At 43.2% G+C, this 8,850-nt stretch overlaps 1 protein-coding gene across 12 annotated transcripts in view; it reads left to right on the top strand.

Moving 5' to 3' along the window:
• Window positions 1-8,850, top strand: part of LOC126866694 (cuticlin-4) — a 63,560-nt gene that overhangs the window by 5,548 nt on the left and 49,162 nt on the right. For 4 of the 12 annotated variants that reach the window (XM_050620567.1, XM_050620572.1, XM_050620571.1 and 1 more), the window contains exon 2: window positions 6,758-7,138. The exons of 2 other annotated variants lie outside the window; for them this stretch is intronic. The gene's annotated coding sequence lies outside the window, so the exon portion shown is untranslated. Of the gene's footprint in view, window positions 1-105; window positions 2,103-2,413; window positions 2,474-6,757; window positions 7,139-8,850 lie in introns of those variants that run through there. 6 more of the 12 variants (XM_050620582.1, XM_050620568.1, XM_050620576.1 and 3 more) reach the window with 3 other exon arrangements.

Below are 8,850 nucleotides of genomic sequence, written 5' to 3'. Positions count from 1 at the left end.
GATACTCGTCGATCGTTCGTCTCTAGAGAGGTACCACTAAATCGTAAAGTATTGAAATTCAAATTTGTTCAAACTCTGGTCGGTTTCTGTATTAGTTTTGTATCGCGTCGCGCATAAGCTGTATAACAGTTTTCGTTTCGCTATTTCGCGTATACGTGTTCCAACGCGTGTATCGCACGGATATGTATCGATGTGTTTGTTTGATCCGTTTAATAATCGTTCAAACCTCTTAATACCACGTATACGTACACGCGACAAATTCTTTTTCTTTTATTTATCGATTTGTCGATTTATCGATTTATCCAGAGAGATTCTATTGAAATTTGATAATTTTTCACGTTGGTGAAAACGCGAATAGCTTCGTATCGTTCGACGGTCGATTATGGAACGATAATCGACGTCTACGTTCTATGGCAATTGTCGAAAGTTAACGAACGTATTATGGTTTCTATCGTTGATCGATCTCGCCGGTGAATCGTCGGTGTTAAATGATCGCGAGCGTTCAGGGAATTGTTCGCTGAGTTGAACGGGGCGTACGATCGAGCGACTTTGTTAAGCTAATTAAAGATACGTATTACGATATAATAGACGTGTCGAGAGAAACTTTGCCAACGGAAGCTCGTACGTCTGTTTGGTATGAAATATGGTAGGAAAATCCGTGCGCGATCACAGAGATTAGAACCGCGAATCGCGCTCGATAACCGGATATCGTAACAGAACGAGTACAGTGTAATTTACCTTTATTTTCAATGATACCGGAAAGTAGGTAACGAAGGTTCGTCGATGCCGAAACATAACAAATTCGTTGATCCATGCGTGAAAAAAGATATGCGTCGTAATTATATTTATTATTTATTATTATCTCAGTGTTATCGCGTTAACGAAGACTGTTTGCTCATATGCCGCGTGTATATCGTAAAGTTTCGTAAAATTGCTTTCAAGTCTCGCTCGAGGTAATCGTACTGTTCGATGCGACACTGTTCGATGCTTTCGGGAAGAAATTCCAGCATAACGGCGTAAAGTGTGACAATTCGGACAGTGAAAGCCTGAACTTTTTCCAAGGTTCGATGAAAACATTCCATTTCGATGTATACGCGGAATCCGTGGCCGTAACCTGCCGACTTTTCCGAATTCACTCGTCCGAAAAATCCTCTTTGTTATTTTTATTACGTATTATCGATCGACCGTGAATTACCGAATAGCGTTGAACGTGCTAAAGAAAGGGACGTGGCTGTCTCGAAGGATATTGCTCCGCTATCTACCATGACGTTCCATAGACACTGACTATTTTCACCGTGAACGATATGTAATAAATATCTGGAGAACGGTAAGAAGCTCGAATCTGTTTGAAGCGTCGTTGTTAAAAAAAAAAACATCGCTTTTGAAAATCTACAAACTACGTCTAGATTATATATAGTCAGAGCTCTCAATGATTCTACTCTTGACGTATTTCTCTTGTTATTTGTATTTTCTATTTACGTTTGTATTTACAAACACAATTGATTTGCTAGCACGTTAGCGACTTGCGTTTTACCAGTGTCTATCCGTTTATCGATATCAGAGTGTAAACGATCTTATACAGAAGCGCGGAGACAGTTAAAAACAAGCACCGCCTTGTTTATCGTTGTACGAACAAACTTGTCGTATTTAGCGAGTAATATTTGAAACGGACGCGAAGACGCGTATAGGAGTTACGAGATACGTATTTATCGGCAATAATCCGTTAACAGGAAGTTCCGTCGATCACCGAAATATCACGCTTGGAGCGAAACGAAAAGCTCGGCGAGAAACGCTTCTGCTTAGCAGAATGAAACGACGAGCAACCGAGAATCGAAGCGCGATCGAATAAAAGAAAAATCGAGTGGAAGTTGACGGGTGTTTGGTCCAGACGACATCGTCGGTTCGCCGACTCGTTTCTTGTCATACACGGTCGGCGTACTTTTATCCGTGTTCATGCACGTACACGAGTACGCTGTGTATACGTGGGCCGAACAGCCTCGCACGTATAGGACTCGGTAAGCCGAAGAACGCAGATTGCTAGAGGCGCTGTTCCGCTGACCTACTCTACGATTATCACTCGCTGTAGCCGATCGCCGGTGCAGGTGCGTGTGCGTTAACTAGCGTTGCCAACTATACCTCCTGGAGGAAAGGAGGACGCGGCGCGTGCACGCATAATCGAATAAACATTTTCGGCCCTTTTGCTCCCACTGATTTCATTTACACGCGTCCATCCTTCTCGATTCGCAACCAGTTCCCATCGAGTTCCCATCGAGTTCCCATCGAGTTCCCATCGAGTTCCCATCGAGTTCCCATCGAGTGTCGTCGGTTTTCCACGTATTCGTCGACAAAGAATGTTTTTATTGATTATCGATTTAGTTTCCTCGCTCTTACGATATATCGATATATTTTCTAGATGACAGACCGGGCGACGAAAGGACGAGATAATAAAATATATGCGAATTGACAAACGTTGGTAGGTATACCGAGTGGAAAGCACGTTGGAATATTATTCCGTGAAACGTGATTTGTATTTTTGGAAGCTAACGTGTAACGCGTGACGCGTCGGTTATGAGACGTTAGGCAGCGACGTCTGTTCCTAAAGTATTTATCGAATCAAAGTATCGATCGGATAGTGGAGTTTACAGTTAGACGATTAATCGCCACTTTCCTTACGAACAACCCAGCTTTGCTCCTACTTTTACCTCGAATTTCTCTAGTATGTTTCAAGAAAAACGTTGCCTATAATATCTCCACGTATCTATAATCTCAATTTCATTCTCCTAATAGCTTTTCCGCGATATCGATCATCGACGGTTTCTATGCTCGGTGATCGTGCGTTGTATTCATTTGTCAATGTAATGCACGTTTCTCGCCGCTGTCCGCTTCGAGTAGCGTTTAATCTCGTCTTACGGTTGGTCGAACGACGAAAAAAGAAAAAAGAAAAGAGAAAGAAAAAGAAAAGAAAAAAAGAATCGGTGATCGTTAGTGGTGCTGGCGTGGTGGTCGGCTCTTCTAACCAGCGTTTTCGAAAGATCGTTACAAATCTGCGTTTGGCGAGCCAGATACACGAAATTGCCCGTAAGTGTAGCAGGTAGAGTCGCGTCTATATGCTGCTATGTAATCGCTGTATGAACGCGGTAGAAATATTTTTTACGGGCGTTGTACGTGCGTAGGCCGACAGGGACAGGCGACGAGAGTGCTGTTTCGCTGCTTCTATCGCGGCATCCGTCTTCTTCCGTTCGCCGCGCCAGATCCGTGTAAGAGTCCGATTAACAGTTAACGAGGAATCTGCGAACCGAACGAGTCGGCGAAGGCCGACGATTTCTGGCAAGCATCCGCGGCGAAAGTATGGCAGATGGATTTCGCGACCGAGCCTGCCGATGATGCGTGACCGACTCGAAAGCGAGCATGTTTTCTTCCTCGATCTTCGTGCTTCTTTAATCCGCTCTATATCGGTGGTTTTTGCCGCTGCACCAACGCAACGTCCACTCGTTTTTTGCGCCGTACGCCTCTGGACATGCACGCCTTACTCTGTTTCCGTGCAAGTCGAGACAGCGGCTCGAAAACTTTCTAGCGAACAAAAAGTCGTCCCATTCGAATGCTCGCTGGAAATTCGGCAGTGACTTTTTACCCAAGCTGCGGTAACGAACACAACCTCCATCGTCGCTCGACGTATCCGTGCGGACGTAAAAGGCTTGCTGTTTTTCTTTTTCTTCGGAAAATTTATCGCGTCAATCGCGTGGTCTCTTAGTTGCGCTCGGATTCGACGGAGATTCGTTCTACCTTTTACGAATCGAGACACGTATTTGGTAACGTTGATGTTGCCAGTGTGAACAGTAGCAACGTATAACGTACATGTGTGGATCGCGATCGATTCTTTTACGTTACAATATACGCTTTGACGATTACCTTTTGGTAATACGTTACGTACGTTTATGCGTGCACGTACGCTGTCGCATCATACCGTGTATATCGACTATTTTCGGCCGATTAAACTTTTATTACCACGTAACGATAACCAGAAATATGACAGAGCATGACGCAGAGTTCGTATAGCGCGGCAAAATTTTGCCATTAAATTGAATTTTGTCGGTGTTTGTTCGTCACAGCACAGATAACGTCGCGCGTGAAACGCCATAGAAGAATCTTATCTTTTAGAGGTATAATTTTTTTCTTTACGTATAAACGCGATTCGACGGAATCGGCGTTACGATGCTCGTAATAGCAAAACTAAATGTAGCACGAACTGTGATGTAATTAGTTGTACGTTATTCGAGCCTAGAAACGGCTATCTTGATAAGCGCGACAACGTTTCGGTACTTACGAAGTAACGTACAATCGAGAATTACGGTCGTTCCGTTTTCCAATTTTCTTTCCATTATCTTTTTACTCATATACCAGTTTGACTTTATATAGCTACTGATTACAAGCGCGTTTAAAACGACTTACTCGTGTTTACGCGTTCGTGTTTACGTGCTTTTATCGCGCAACAAGATACGATATAGTTATTACGAATCGAATCTTTACTTGATCGCTATAAACGACTCGTTGCCTTATTCTTCGCGTTCTCAATGAAATATAGAAGCAGCTTTTACTCCGTTGTATCCAAGCTTCGCGTTTGACGTCGTCGCATAGATCACGTTCGATTTGTTTTCGAACCAGCCGTACAGACAACGATCGAACCGCTAGTTTCCATTATGCACGCGATTTGTCACGACAAAACGCGTATCTCGGTACGTGTAAAAGTCACGAAGAACTTGGCACGCGACACTCGCCGCGAATGATAAAACGTCGCTAGGAACGCGTAAAGTTGCGCGGGATAGTAGCCGCTTAGTGGCGGCGTTTTCCAGGTTGAAAAGCAACCTTGACCTAGTGACGGGACCACGTGGCGCTGGGTCGTACTATCAGGAAATTGTATTTCACGCTATCTTCCGAAGGGGCGTTCGTTTTTTGTTCGTTATCTCTTTTTCCAACACTTTTCCTCCGGTTAGTTCGTATAACGGAAGTTGTACGATATCGTTAAATATCGCTAAATTTAATATACTCGGATTTAATTAATTGCTACGTAAATGCAATAATAAATATAGCACAAAGCGGAAATACTTTTTCCAGCCATTGTATATCACGCGACGTAAAACAGCATAGCGACATAACGGACGCGTTATTACAAATTCCAGTCATTCCTATGCCCTTTTTTTCTTTCGCATTTCGTTTTCTGTCGCGTAAAAGAAATTACGCGACAGATGTATGCTCGTTACCATCTTTCGTCTCTACCACACGATCGGTATGTGTTTTCATCGTGTTTAATCGAAGACAGGTATAAGTACTACTAATCGACAAGTATTTGAAACTATCTTTGCATGTTTGCGAATTTCTACGAATACGGAACGAACGAATTTCTACGAACGGATAATAATATAATAATATAATATATCAATAGGTATGTAAGAACTATGAAGAGTGAAAAGTTACTGCTTGTACGACGTTAGGCAAATTAGCGTAGCGTCTAGCATAGTTTTGTCCAGTGGAAAGTTCAGTGTTGGTCGGATAATTATTTTACGCTTGATTTTAATGCGAGTAATAGATATCAGATATTTCGTAATAGAAAAGACGAATACGACTTTAAGAAATTCTAGAAAGACATCTCGTTGGTAAATATTACGAAACTGAACTTTCTGATATAAGAACGAGTACAAATAAACCGTCCAACTATTTTCGATAGATATAAGAAAATATCAGATCGTACTGATAACGTAATCGTTTTAATAGCAATAGTTGTCCCGGTTTTAAACACGGAATTAAAGATTAATGGTAAGAACGGCTGAAGAAATGGAAAGAAACGATAAAACATTCGGAATAATTCGATCTTCATCGACGATATCTTGCTTTTTCTTTTACAATTAACCGGTTACACTGATTTTTGCCTCGTTGGCCAATTTGATTTGCCCGTAGGAAGATAGGTAGTCCTCGTAGCTACGTCCACGCGTTTTCTTTCCACGTAACCGCAAGTCTTTGAGTAAATCATGTTTAATCTTGCCGAGCTAATGGAACGAGAGGTGTGAATTTGAAATGCTCGACTGCGGTGACCCCGGTATAATCGAGGAAAGGGAGGCATGGAAATACTCGTGGGATCGTCGATAGGTCACATAGTTTTCGGATGACGAACGTGTGTAGTCGATATGTGTAGTTTAATCGTACACGACGTCGTTACAAAAATTCAAATTTCTAGCGGATAGAAGAATGGAAAAGAATCGTATTTAATTTTCGTATTGTCGAATTTGTCTAATTACACGAAAATATACGAAAAAATTCGTCTACTTGTTTCTAATTAACCGGTACTACGTGAATGTCATAATATGGTACAACGATGTGGCGATATTCGACGTAGCCACGGTATATTCGTTCGTATCCGATTCCTTTTGCGAGTTCCCTTTTCAGAGATCAGCCTCGTTGTTGAAAACGCGAACGAACCAAAAACCGTATATTTTCGCGTGCAGCAGCGGTGAAATCGATTACATTTCGATGATCGACGTTGATACGCGACGTCGGACGGACACAGACCGTCGAAGAGAGAACGAAGCTTTCAAATATTTCAACGCGATTACGTTTCTCCTTTTCCTCGCCGCGGACCAGTTCCAACGAGCGTAATCGCGACATTTGCTCGTAGAGTAGCTCCATTCCATGTAAAACTTGGATCGATCATCTCTCAGAGACGCGTTATGCACGATCACGTTGTTACCTAGATTTTTCGTTTCAGGCTTCCAAGGAACGACGACTCTGTTCGTAAGCGGATCACCGACGACAGCCGTCGTTTTATTTCCGACCGAGCGGGAGACAGGCTATACGTCGTTCATAGCCAGACAGAGCATCGACAGAGTGGAATCGGTCTGTGCGAGGTAGCGATGGGCTGAAATAAGTTGTAAGCAGGTTCGAACATCGGCCGACTATTCCAGCCTTCTATAAGTATTCCGAAGAAAGGAGGCAATACTTTCGAGCAGATTCGAACACGGAAGGGAGAAATTGAACTTTAAAAATGAAAAAAAAAAAAAAAAAAAGAACTACTCCCAAGTAGATGGATCCAACGCCGTCTTATCATAGGATAGATACTCCGTTCTGTTAAAATCACTTTTCTCAAAAGGTAACACGATTCCGTCCGTCCGACGATCGATTACATCGTCGGTCTTGCAAAGTTGCAAAGGCGCATGTATAGCGTTTTTCTGATTCTCATAACTCGACTGGTATTCGTAAGAGTATCGATCGAGTTCTAATGTCAGAGTACATAGCGGAGTAAGAGGAGTAAGGAGGAGCGCGCGGGAAGAAAACAGCCCTGGCGAGTACGGCGAACGAACCGTTACGCGTCGTTACGGGTAGCGTTCGGACGGTGCGAAGCGAAACTTGCAGTCGGATTTGTAAATTACGTATTGAACTTGATCCCATCGACACGGTGGAAGCTGGTACACGGTGGAAGCACCGCGAATCAGCGTGCCTCGGGAGTATGGACCTTGCGAGCGGTCAAAGTCGTGGCCTACTTCGCTTCCTGCCTTCGAAACTTTCTCCTCGTGGCGTCGCGTCGTTGGCGCGTTCACGGCTGCCACGGCTAAGGCTCTTTCGATTCCGTCTTGGCTGCGTCGTCTCTCTTTTCTTCTCTCCTTCTCTCCTTCTCTGTCCCTCTTGCTTCTTTTTCGTTTGCTTCTTCTCTTCGGCTTCCGGTTCTCTTCCTCTTTTCGGCATCGGCACGACGGCGCGCTCGTTTTCCTAAACGCGCAACAACTCATCCTCCTCGACCGGACGCGTCCTCGCTGTGTCAAGCGAGATGTCGTTGCGCGTAATTATTTCATGCCGCGTTCGTCATTCTTGTTCGTGGTAATCCGGATGATTGCTTGGCTGGCTTGCGCGTAAGTAATGGCCACTAATAATCCTTAATTACAGCGTGCTCGTACACCGTGCGTTTCCCCCCCGTCAGATTTAGTAATCGCGTTGTTTGCATTATTTACGAGACACTCCGAAATTACATGCCGCGCATCGAACGTACATTTTTCGTCGACGAACGTTTTCCACCAGTCGCGAGATAAATGTGTCAAGGGGAAATACGATTTCGAGCAAACTTTGATCGTTATTCCTTCGATCTACCGCCGTTACTACGATCGACATAGGATAGGATAGAGGAAGCGTCTCTATCGCTTTTAACGATTTTTTTATCTTTTTCATCTCGCGGAGCCAGCAACGCTATCGTTCTTCTTATTATAATAGTCGATAATATTTAAAAACGACGATAGGATAACATTTTGTATATTTATGCTAGATCTACCGAAAAGTACTGCCGAACTCTGAGTAAAAGTAAAATTTATTACGCTGATTGTTTATGCTCCGTTTATGCCACCTTGTTCGTTTCTATAAAATTAGTCGTTTTTCCTTCCAATAAATAAATCTTTCGTTTACATTTCTGCAATTTTTAATAACTGCGATTGAGAATTTTCGACAGCCCTTGGCTGTTCTAAGGCTGTTATAGTTTGAATCGCATTTGCATTAATTTTCCATCGCGTCTATCGTATGCACCCGTTGCATGGTTCGAACGATTCATCGTGGACGTTGGTGTATTACGTTTAAAACTAAGTAAAATCGAAATGGTAAATGAAATTTGGTAAGCAGATTTCTCGAAAACTTGTGCGTATCCTCTCGTGTTTATCGGAATCGTGAACGTATTTTTCCTACCACTGGTTTAAAACGTCACGGCTACGAGATATTTTCTGAATGCACGTACGTGTAGGATGTGCAACTAAAAGTATTATTTGGGACGTTCCATTGGCCGAGTATCCATCGCATCCGAGTATGGGCCACGATCCATAAACC

The sequence above is a fragment of the Bombus huntii genome, chromosome 6, assembly GCF_024542735.1.
Source record: "Bombus huntii isolate Logan2020A chromosome 6, iyBomHunt1.1, whole genome shotgun sequence".
NCBI classification, from domain to species: domain Eukaryota; kingdom Metazoa; phylum Arthropoda; class Insecta; order Hymenoptera; family Apidae; genus Bombus; species Bombus huntii.
This window is presented reverse-complemented; position numbering and strand designations above follow the sequence as displayed.